The sequence below is a fragment of the Artemia sp. Qi Xiang Cuo genome, chromosome 1, assembly GCF_049724085.1.
Source record: "Artemia sp. Qi Xiang Cuo chromosome 1, ASM4972408v1, whole genome shotgun sequence".
Taxonomy (NCBI): domain Eukaryota; kingdom Metazoa; phylum Arthropoda; class Branchiopoda; order Anostraca; family Artemiidae; genus Artemia; species Artemia sp. Qi Xiang Cuo.
Window position 1 is genome coordinate 81,315,821 of NC_142794.1, and position 10,525 is coordinate 81,326,345.

The window sequence follows — 10,525 nt, forward strand, 5'->3', positions numbered from 1 at the left end:
TCCAATCAAAATTTCGAGATATCCAATGCATTCAACGTAGTAGAACGTTCTGAAAATTAGGTCTTTTAGGATAATAACCCCCTCAGAGCCTTCAGTGCAAGGGTTGTCAGTTATGCCCTGGGGCATATAAGGCTTATACAGAAAGTTGTTATATAAATCATAGGCAGCGCAATCACACTGTCTAAGTAAAGAACCGGGACACTCAAGAAAGAGACTAGAAACGGGGAGTAAGTACAGAGGAGGTCACTCTCCCAAAACCCTCAGGGTTTTAAGTTATGCCCTGGGGGCAAATAAGAACGATGTTGGCACAATGTATCATTTAATAATTTTTTGCTTTAGAGCAGCCCACTTCGTATCGAAGAAGTTGTCGTAGAAACTTCAAAAAGGGCTCATTCCATCGGAAATTGAAGTGGCTTGTACCCTTTTTAATAGTCGAAAGTGATTGGAAGGAGACTAACAACCCTTCCACGCCCACCATTTCCCGAAACACATCCAATCAAAATTTTTAGATAGCCATTTTGTTCAGCGTAGTAGATTTCCATATAGAAATTATTTTTTTGATGCACTGATTGAATATAAGGTTTTTTATAGAAGGCGTTGTCATAGAAACTTAAAAAAAGGCTCAGTTGATTGCAAATTCAAAGGGCTATTGCCTTTTTTAGTAGTTGAAAGTGATTAGAGGGCAACTAACCCGCCTGTTACCCCCACCCTTTCCGAAACACATCTAATAAAAACTTTAAGATAGCCATTTTATTCAACGTAGTTTTAAGTTCTGGAAATTAGGTCTTTGAGGTTGACAGCCCCCCCCCCTAAGCCCTAAAGGCAAGAGTTGTAAATTAGGCCCAGGGGGCATATAAAGTTTTTATATAACGCGTTGTTGTAGAAATTTAGAAATAGCTCATTCGATTTAAAATTCAAAGGGCTAGTCCCCTTTTAATAGTCGAAAGTGATTGGAAAGCAACTAAAACCCCTTCCACGCCCACTATTCCCCAAAAACATCCAATAAAGATTTTGAGATAGCAATTTTGTTCCAAGCAGCTCAAAGTTCAAGAAATTATACCTTTGTGCAGGAAACTCCCCCCACAGTCTTCAGGGCAAGGCATATAAGCTATTCCCTGGGGACATATAAGGCTTTTATTGAAATCTTTGTCGTAAACACATGAAAAAGGGCTCATTCGATTGTAAATTCCAAGGGCTAGTGCCCTTATTAATAGTCGAAAATAGTTTGAGGGCAACTGACCCCCCTCTCACGCCCATCTTTTCTCCAAACACATCTAATCAATATTTTAGTTAGCGTTTTTGTTCAATTTAGTTGAAATTTTCATAAATTAAGTCTTTAAGGATGAAACCCCCTCCCTCCCCCCATACTCTTCAGGGCAAGGGTTGTAAGTTATACCCTGGGGGCATATAAAGTTTCTATTGAAATTTTAGAAACTTCAAAAGGGCTTATTCAACTGGAAATTGAAAGGACTAGTGCCTTTTTTTAATAGGTGAAAGCGATTGGAGAGCGACTAATGCCCCTCTCACACCCACCATTTTCCCAAACACATCCAATCAAAATTTTGAGATATCTCTTTAGTTCAACGTTGTTCAAAGTTCTTGAAATTTGGTCTTTTAGGATGATAGCCCCCTCAGAGCCCTCAGTGTAGGGGTTGTAAGTTATCCCCTGGGGGCATAAAGAGTCTACATAAAAAGTTGTTATAGAAATTTCAAAAAGGGCTCATTTGATTGGAAATTGAAATTACCGTTTTTAATAGTCGAAACTGAGTGAAGAGTAATTAACTCCCCTCTTACGCCCACTATTTTTCCAAAAATATTCAATCAAAGCTTAGAGATAGCAATTTTGTTCGACATAGTTAAAGTTCTGGAAAATATGTATTTAAGGATGACAAACCCCCCCAGAGCCCCAAGGCCAAAGGTTGTTTGTTCTGCCCTGAGGGCATATAAGATTTTTATAGATAGAGTTTTTGTAAAACTTCAAATGGGGTTCATTCAATTGGAAATTGAGAGGACTAGCGCCCTTTGTATTAGTCAAAAGTGGCTGGAGGTTAACCAACCCCTCTCTCATGTCCACCCTTCCTTCATATTCATCCAATCAACATCTTCAGATAGCCATTTTGTTCAACGTAGTAGAATGTTCTAGAAATTAGGTCTTTGAGAATGACATCCCCCCCCCCCCAGACTCAGGGCAAGGTTTATAAGTTATCCCCTGGGGCATAAAAGGTTTTTATTGAAAGTGTTGTCGTAGAAACTTCATAAAGGCTCATTTGATTGGAAATTGAAAGAGCTAGTGCCATTTTTACTAGTTGAAAGTGATTGGAGAGTGACTACCACCTCTCTTAGGCCCAATATTTCCCCAAACACATCCAATCAAAATTTGAGATGGCAAATTTGTTTAACGTAGTTGATAGTTCTGGCAATTCGGTCTTAGAGAATCACAACTACCCTAACAGACCTTAGAGTTGTAATTAAAATAAATTATTTTTAAGAGAGAATAAATCTTTCAATTAAAAACTGCGTTTTTGATGTCTTTTCATGCTGCAGTCTTTTCAAAGACATTTGATTTTTGTACATAAATCATAATCTTATACCAGTGGTAAGATTTGAACCCATGCCTCCGGAGCGACGTGGCTAACACCAGCGCCTTGGACCACTCAGCCACGCTGCCTCTCATAACTAAATACCTGAATCCGGGTTGCAGCAGTAGCTAGCAACCTAGTAAGAGACATACAGTCCAATGCTAAGAAATATAGAAATCCAGAACTCCTAAAAATAGAGTCAGATCAAAACAAATGTACATCATTAGATCCACCTTTTCTGAAACCCTACTAGATAAATAATGAATGTCTTCATAGTTTTATATTGTAGCTATGACCTGAAAAAAAACACTTACAATATATTGTTATTTCTGAAGACGTAATTAAATAATATCATTACGCCATGAAATAAAATCATTACTCCATGACGTCATAATTACAATATGAAAAAAACAAAACTTTAAATGGTCTCATTCATGATTACATAATAGTTAGATCAAAGCAAGCTACCGGCAAGTTAAAAAAACAGTACCATAAAAAAACAGAGTTAGTATCTTGAAAAGAAAAAAGCAAATATATTTATCTGACCAGGTGAATCGAGAAGTAACAATTGATATTGACAAACATCGTTATTATAATGATGTAGTGTATAGACATGTGAAAATTGAGACAGCCAAACAAAAGATTAAGGAAAGGTAAGATAATGATGAATCCGGGTTTTAGCGGTAGCTATCATCCGGGTTGCAGCGGTAGCTAGCAACCTAGTAAGAGACGATCACGTCCAATGTTAAGAAATATAAAAACCCATAGTTCCTAACAAAGGAGTCAGATCAAAACAAAAAGTACACCATTAGAACCGCCTTGTCCGAAACCCCTGTATAGGAAACTTTCTGTCCCTTGGCTTGAACAGCAAGGGAAATATATTGGCTTGAAATTCAAGAAAATTGACTTTAACCACGTTATTCTCCCCAAACGGGATATTTTTTTCTTTTTTTTCTTTTTTTTTCTTTTCCACAGATAGCTTGGCACTGGAACATCGTAGAGGGCTGTTCAATAGCTCATTTTAAAGGAAATTAATTGGGTTAAAAATCTATAGTAACTAAAATAAATTATTTCCAAAAGAGAATAAATTTTTCCACCAAAAACTGCATTTTTGATGTCTTTTCACACTGCAGTCTTTCAAACATTATAATTTATATAATGGACCGATATAGTTCATCATAAATGGTCTTTGTCATCATGTTTTTTTTATTTAGTTATCCAGAAAAATACCTGAAAATTTTAAAATTAGTTTGGTTTTTCTTTCGCTTAAAGTGACTTGTTACGCCATTTTATCGGGTGTAGACAAATTTGACATTTGGTTTTGACTGGTATTTATATTAAATAACGAAATATGGCCTATAATAATTGAATGACAAAGCTCACCATACTTACTGAAAGGTGTGTATGGTTGTGTGAAGCGGATTTATAGTAACATTTACATAAAGGATCGAGTTAGCTCATCATAAAATGTGTCAGTCAAGAGGATCATGTAGTAGCTAATAATAGAAGTTTTGTTTTGACTTTAAAAAGACAAATGTATAAAAATTACTTTCGGCAGGAATTAAACATTACAATAAAGAACGACACATAGCCCATGTTAACTGAAACAGAAATAGGGATTATGTAATATAGTAAAGAACGAACTAAAGCCCAAAGAAACTGAACCCTGTGGTTCATTCATATTATCTTGATTATTTTAGCTAGGATGTATATAAAACGAGTTTCTTTTTTAAATTTAAAATTTGAAAGATATTGCTTTTAATTCAACACACTAAAAGTTCTACCCGACGGGGAATCGAACCCCGTTCTCCCACGTTACAAGTCGGTATCCTTACCATTAGACTATCGAACACTTATGAGATAAAAGTTACATATAAGACAAGATAGTTATTTTTTAATTTTGTTACAATAAGGAACGAACTGTAACCCATAGTAACTTAAGTATTAAATCAAACAGTTTCTGGTCATAATAATGAGTGTAATTGGTCATTTTAAAGGAAATTGCTGCATATAAAAACCTTTTATAATTAATTACATTAAAAGACCATCATTGGAATAACAAACAATTACATACATTTGAATTAGTTAGCTATTTGATTGTTTGATGTTCGTCTCTTACTATTTAAAAGAAGAAAAAGCCGTAGGCCTTTTCCTGTTTGTAATCAGTTCATTATCCAGGTTGCAGCGGTAGCTAGAAACTTACATAAAGGACCCATATAGTTCATCATAAATGGTGTTTGTCAATTAGGTCCGGCTTTGCAGTTGTAGCTAGCAACCTAGTAAGAGACGATCACGTCCAATGTTAAGAAATACAAAAACCTGTAACTCCTAATTACATTAAAAGACGATCAATGAAATAATCCGGGTTGCAGCGGTAGCTAGCAACCTAGTAAGAGACGATCACGTCCAATGTTAAGAAATATAAAAACCCCTAACTCCTAGAAAAATAGTCAGATCAAAACAACAAGTACACCATTAGAACCGCCTTGTCCGAAACCCCTATAAAGGAAACTTACCGCTCTTTGGCTTGAATAAAAAAGAAAATATATTGGCTTGAAAATCAAGAAAATTGACCTTAACCATGTTATTCTCCACAAACAGGATATTTTTTTCTTTCTTTCTTCTTTTCCACAGATAGCTTGGCACTGGAACATTGTAAAGAGTTGTACAATGGCTCATTTTAAAGGAAATCTCTAGATCTAGTGTTATTTGTACTTAATTTTTTTTTAATCCGGGTTGCAGCGGTAGCTAGCAACCTAGTAAGAGACGATCACGTCCAATGTTAAGAAATATAAATTACAGTAAAGACCGATCTGTAGTCCGTAGTAACTGAAGATCCGGGTTGCACCGTATTATAATAGAAAAGAGGAACTCTCACTTATATCCGGGTTGCAGCGGTAGCTAGTAACCTAGTAAGAGACAATCACGTCCAATGTTAAGAAATATAAAAACCCATAGCTCCTAAAAATCCGGGTTGCAGCGGTAGCTAGCAACCTAGTAAGAGATGATTACGTCCAATGTTGAGAAATATAAAAACCCATAGCTCCTAAAAAAGGAGTCAGATCAAAACAGAAAGTACACCATTAGAACCGCCTTGTCCAAAACCCCTGTATACAAAACTTTCTGTCATTACATTAAAAGACGATCATTGGAATAACAAACAATTGCATACATTGGAATTAGTTAGCTACTTGATAGTTTGAGGTTCGTCTCTTACTATTTCAATAAAGAAAAAACCGTAGGCTTTTTCCTGTTTGTAATCAGTTTAGTATCCGGGTTGTTATAATAATCTCAATAAGAATGAAATATTTTAATAAATCATCATAAGCATGATGATGCAATACACTTGTCTTTTAACAAGTTTACATATAGTACAATAAAAAACGACACCTAGCCCATGTTAACTGAAACATAAATAAGGATTATGTTTTTTCCATCAGTATCATGGCTGTAGAGATGGCTGAAGCCTAGTTACATTAAAAGACGATCATTGGAATAACAAACAATTGCATACATTGGAATTAGCTAGCTACTTGAATGTTTGAGACTCGTCTCTTACTATTTCAAAGAAGAAAAAGCCGTAGGCTTTTTCCTGTGTGTAATCAGTTTATTATCATAGGCAGCACGCTAGCACTGCCTGAGTAAACGACGATGTGGGCACAATGTGTTTTTTTTTTCTTCTTCAGTCATCCGGGTTGCAGCGGTAGCTAGCAACCTAGTAAGAGACGATCACCTCCAATGTTAAGAAATATAAATACCCACATATAATAAAGAACGACCTCTTGCCTATACTAAATTTTATACGCCGCTTAATTATAGTATAGGTTAGTAATTCCACAGATAGCTTGGCACTGGAACATAGTAGAGAGTTGTTCAATGGCTCATTTTAAAGAAAATTAACGGGGTTAAAAATCTTTTGTAATTAAAACAAATTATTTTTGAAATAGCATCAGTTTTTTGCGAAAAACTGCATATTTCACATTAAAGTTACATTACAAGACGATCATTAAAATAACACTGCTTTGCATACATTGGACATAATTAGCTGCCTGTTTCTTTGAGGTTCGTATCTTATCTGGGTTGCAGCGATAGCTAGCAACCTAGTAAGAGACGATCACGTCCTATGTTAAGAAATATAATACCCCCTAACTCTTAAAAAAAGAGTCAGATCAAAACAAAAAGTACACCATTAGAACCGCCTTGTCCGAAACCCCTATAAAAGAAACTTACCGCCCTTTGGATTGAATAACAAAGAAAATATATTGGCTTGAAAATCAATAAAATTGACTTGACCCACGTAATTCTACACAAACGGGATATTTTTTTCTTTCCGCTTTTTATTTCTCCTCAGCTAGCTGGGCACTGGAAAATCATAGAGAGCTGTATAATAGCTCATTTTAAAGTAAATTGCTACATCTAGTGCCTTTTGTAATTAAAAATAAAATATTTTTTAAAGTAGAATCAATTTTGTCAAAAAAATTGCATTTTTTATGTATTTTCATACTTCTAATAAGAGACGATCACGTTCAATGTTAAAAAATATAAAAACCTATAGTTTCTAAATAAGGAGTCAGACAAAAAACAAAAAGTACACCATTAGAACCACCTTGTACGAAACTCCTGTATAGGAAGCTTTCTGTCCGTTGGCTTCAACAGCAAGGGAAATATATTGGCTTGAAAATCAAGAAAAGTGGCAGCTACTACAATATTCTGCCTAATCGACATATTTTTCTCTTTTTCTTTTTTCTTTTTTTTTCTTGTTTTCGAACAGATAGCTTGGCACTTGAGGATCGTAGAGATTTGTTCAATGGCTCATTTTAAAGAAAATTAATTGGGTTAAAAAACTTGTGTAACTAAAATAAATTATTTCTAAGAGAGAATAAATTTTGCAATTAAAAAAATGCATTTCTAATGTCTTTTCATACAGCAGTCTTCTCAAGGATATTTGATTTTTTTACATAAATCATAGTTGTATACCAGCGGTAAGATTTAAACCCGTTCCAGGTTGCAGTGGTAGCTAGCAACGTAGTAAGAGACAATCACGTCCAATGTTAAGAAATATAAAAACCCTTAGTTCCTAAAAAGGGAGTTAGATCAAAACAAAAAATACACCATTAGAACAGCCTTGTCCGAAAGCCTTGTATAGGAAACTTTACATTTAAGAATGAACTCTAGTTCATATTGAACGATGTATGAGAAGGAATCATTATATATCAAACAGTTCGTGGTAACGAACTGCATAGTAAGAGCGATCAGTCTCAGCAGTAACACAAACTCTAAAAAACGAAATTTTAATATCAATAGATGCATCAAAAGAACCTGCTTTTAATATTGATTTTAATTATAAAGAAGTTTCATGCAGTTTACTCTTACCCATTAAAGGCTACAGGCCTGAGAAAATTTGTCTGTTTTTCAATAAAAGGGAAAAACATCCTGTAAAAGTCATAAACACTTAATGAAAATCTTATCATCAGATTCAGTGTATCAGGGAAACTTATTGTAGACTTATTAGCTCTTATTTGTAATTAGTCACCAGTCTCTTCGGAGGTGTGGGTTCAAATCCTACCAATGGTATACGATTATGACGTCATTGATCAATCTTTAATATGAAATATGCAATTTTTCGTAAAAAACTGATTCTATTTTAAAAATACATTGTTTTAAGTGCAAAAAGTTTTTAACGCCATTAATTTCCTTTAGAATGAGCCATTGAACAACTCTCTACGATGTTCCAGTGCCAAGCTATCTGTGGAAAAGAAGAAGAAAAGAAAAAAGTATCCCCTTTGAGGAGAATAACGTGGTAAAAGTCAATTTTCTTGATTTTCAAGCCAATATATTTTCTTTGTTATTCAAGCCAAAGGGCAGTAAGTTTCCTTATAGAAATTTCGGACAAGGCGATTCTAATGGTGTACTTTTTGTTTTGATCGGACTCTTTTCTTAGGAGTTTTGGGTTTTTATATTTCTTAACATTGGATGTGATCGTCTCTTACTAGGTTGCTAGCTACCGCTGCAACCCGGATAATTACAAAAGGTTTCTATATACAGCAGTTTCCTTTAAAATGAGCCATTACACAGCTCTTTACTATGACAACGAACCGTTTGATTTAATACTTAAGTTACTATGGGTTAAAGTTCTTTCCTTATTGTAAATATTTCAGTGATTGTCTTTTAATGTAAAAATATAAATACTGTAATCTTAACTATAGTGAAGTTGCGTATGCAAGTTAGTATAGGGAAGATTTCGATCTTTATTATAATGCCTATGCAAGTTAGTATAGGGAAGAGTTCGATCTTTATTATATTTCAAAAGAAAATCCCATGCATTTTCATCTTTTTCATACGAGTCTTTAGTTTTGCCTAAATCATGATCGGACTGGCTAATCTGATTTTTATCCTCAATAAATCCATTTTTTTTTATAAGAGTCGTTGTTTTCGTCTCGTTTTTGGTCAAATTGAGGGTTATTCGTACCTTTAGTTGTCCTATCTGTATGATTGGACTGCCTCATCAGATCTTTATCCTCCATGCCCTCATTTTTTTCATTTGAGTCATTGTTTTCGTCTCCATTGTGATCGGGTTGCCATATCTGATTTTTACTCTCTAAATCCTTATCTATTTTATTTGAGTCATTATTTTCATCTCTATCTTGTTCTGACTGCTTTATGGCTGTGGCCTCAAAATGAAGGTGATTTGTACCTGCAGACGTTGGATCAATTTTTACTATAATGTTTCGTTCAGTTATACTCGGAGTTGTTTTATCAGTTGCACTTGCAGTTGTTTGAATAGTTCTATTTGTATACGGTCTCATTTCAGAATTTCCAAAACATATAATAAAAAAGAGTATGATGATTTTAGCACAAATCATTTTAGACTTAGCATTGCTTAATTTTTTTCTGACGTAACGAGTCAATTGATGCAAAATAAAAACCAAACTAATTTTAAAATTTTAAAGTATTTTTCTGATTTAAATTACAAAATTAAAATTATTGCTCTGACACCATAAATATTTTTGCCGTTTTCAGTTAAATAAAAAAAGTATGTAAAACTTTCAGGAATTATTCTAGTTTCAGTTGACAAATAAGATATTTTTGTAATTATTTAATAATTTATTTTTATATTTTAGTTACTATAGGCTAGAGTTTGCTCCTTATTGTAATTCTATTCACGTCATAGCTCTAATATAAAACTATGATGACATTCATTATTTATCTAGTAGGGTTTCAGACAAGGTAATTCTAATGATGTACTTTTGTTTTGATCTGACTCTATTTTTAGGAGTTTTGTTATATTTCTTAGCATTGGACTGATCGTCTCTTACTAGGTTGCTAGCTACTGCTGCAACCCAAATTCAGATATATATTTATTTATGAGAGGCAGCCTGGCCGAGTGGTCCAAGGCACTGGTGTTAGCCACCAGTCTCTTCGGAGGCGTGGGTTCAAATCTTACCGCTGGTATACGATTATGTTTGAAAGACTGGAGTGTGAAAAGACATCGAAAATGCAGTTTTTGGTGGAAAAATTTATTCTCTTTTAGAAATAATTTATTTTAGTTACAAAAGGTTTTTAACCCAATTAATTTACTTTAAAATGAGCTATTGAACAACCCTCTACGATGTTCCAGTGCCAAGCTATCTGTGAAAAAAAAAAAAAAAAAAAGAAAAAAGAAAAAAATATCCCGTTTGGGGAGAATAACGTGGTTAAAGTCAATTTTCTTGATTTTCAAGCCAATATATTTCCCTTGCTGTTCAAGCCAAGGGACAGAAAGTTTCCTATGCAGGGGTTTCGTACAAGGCGGTTCTAATGGTGTACTTTTTGTTTTGATCTGACTCCTTTGTTAGGAACTATGGGTTTTTATATTTCTTAACATTGGACGTGATCGTCTCTTACTAGGTTGCTAGCTACCGCTGCAACCCGGATTGCTAGCTACCGCTGCAACCCGGATTTCGTTA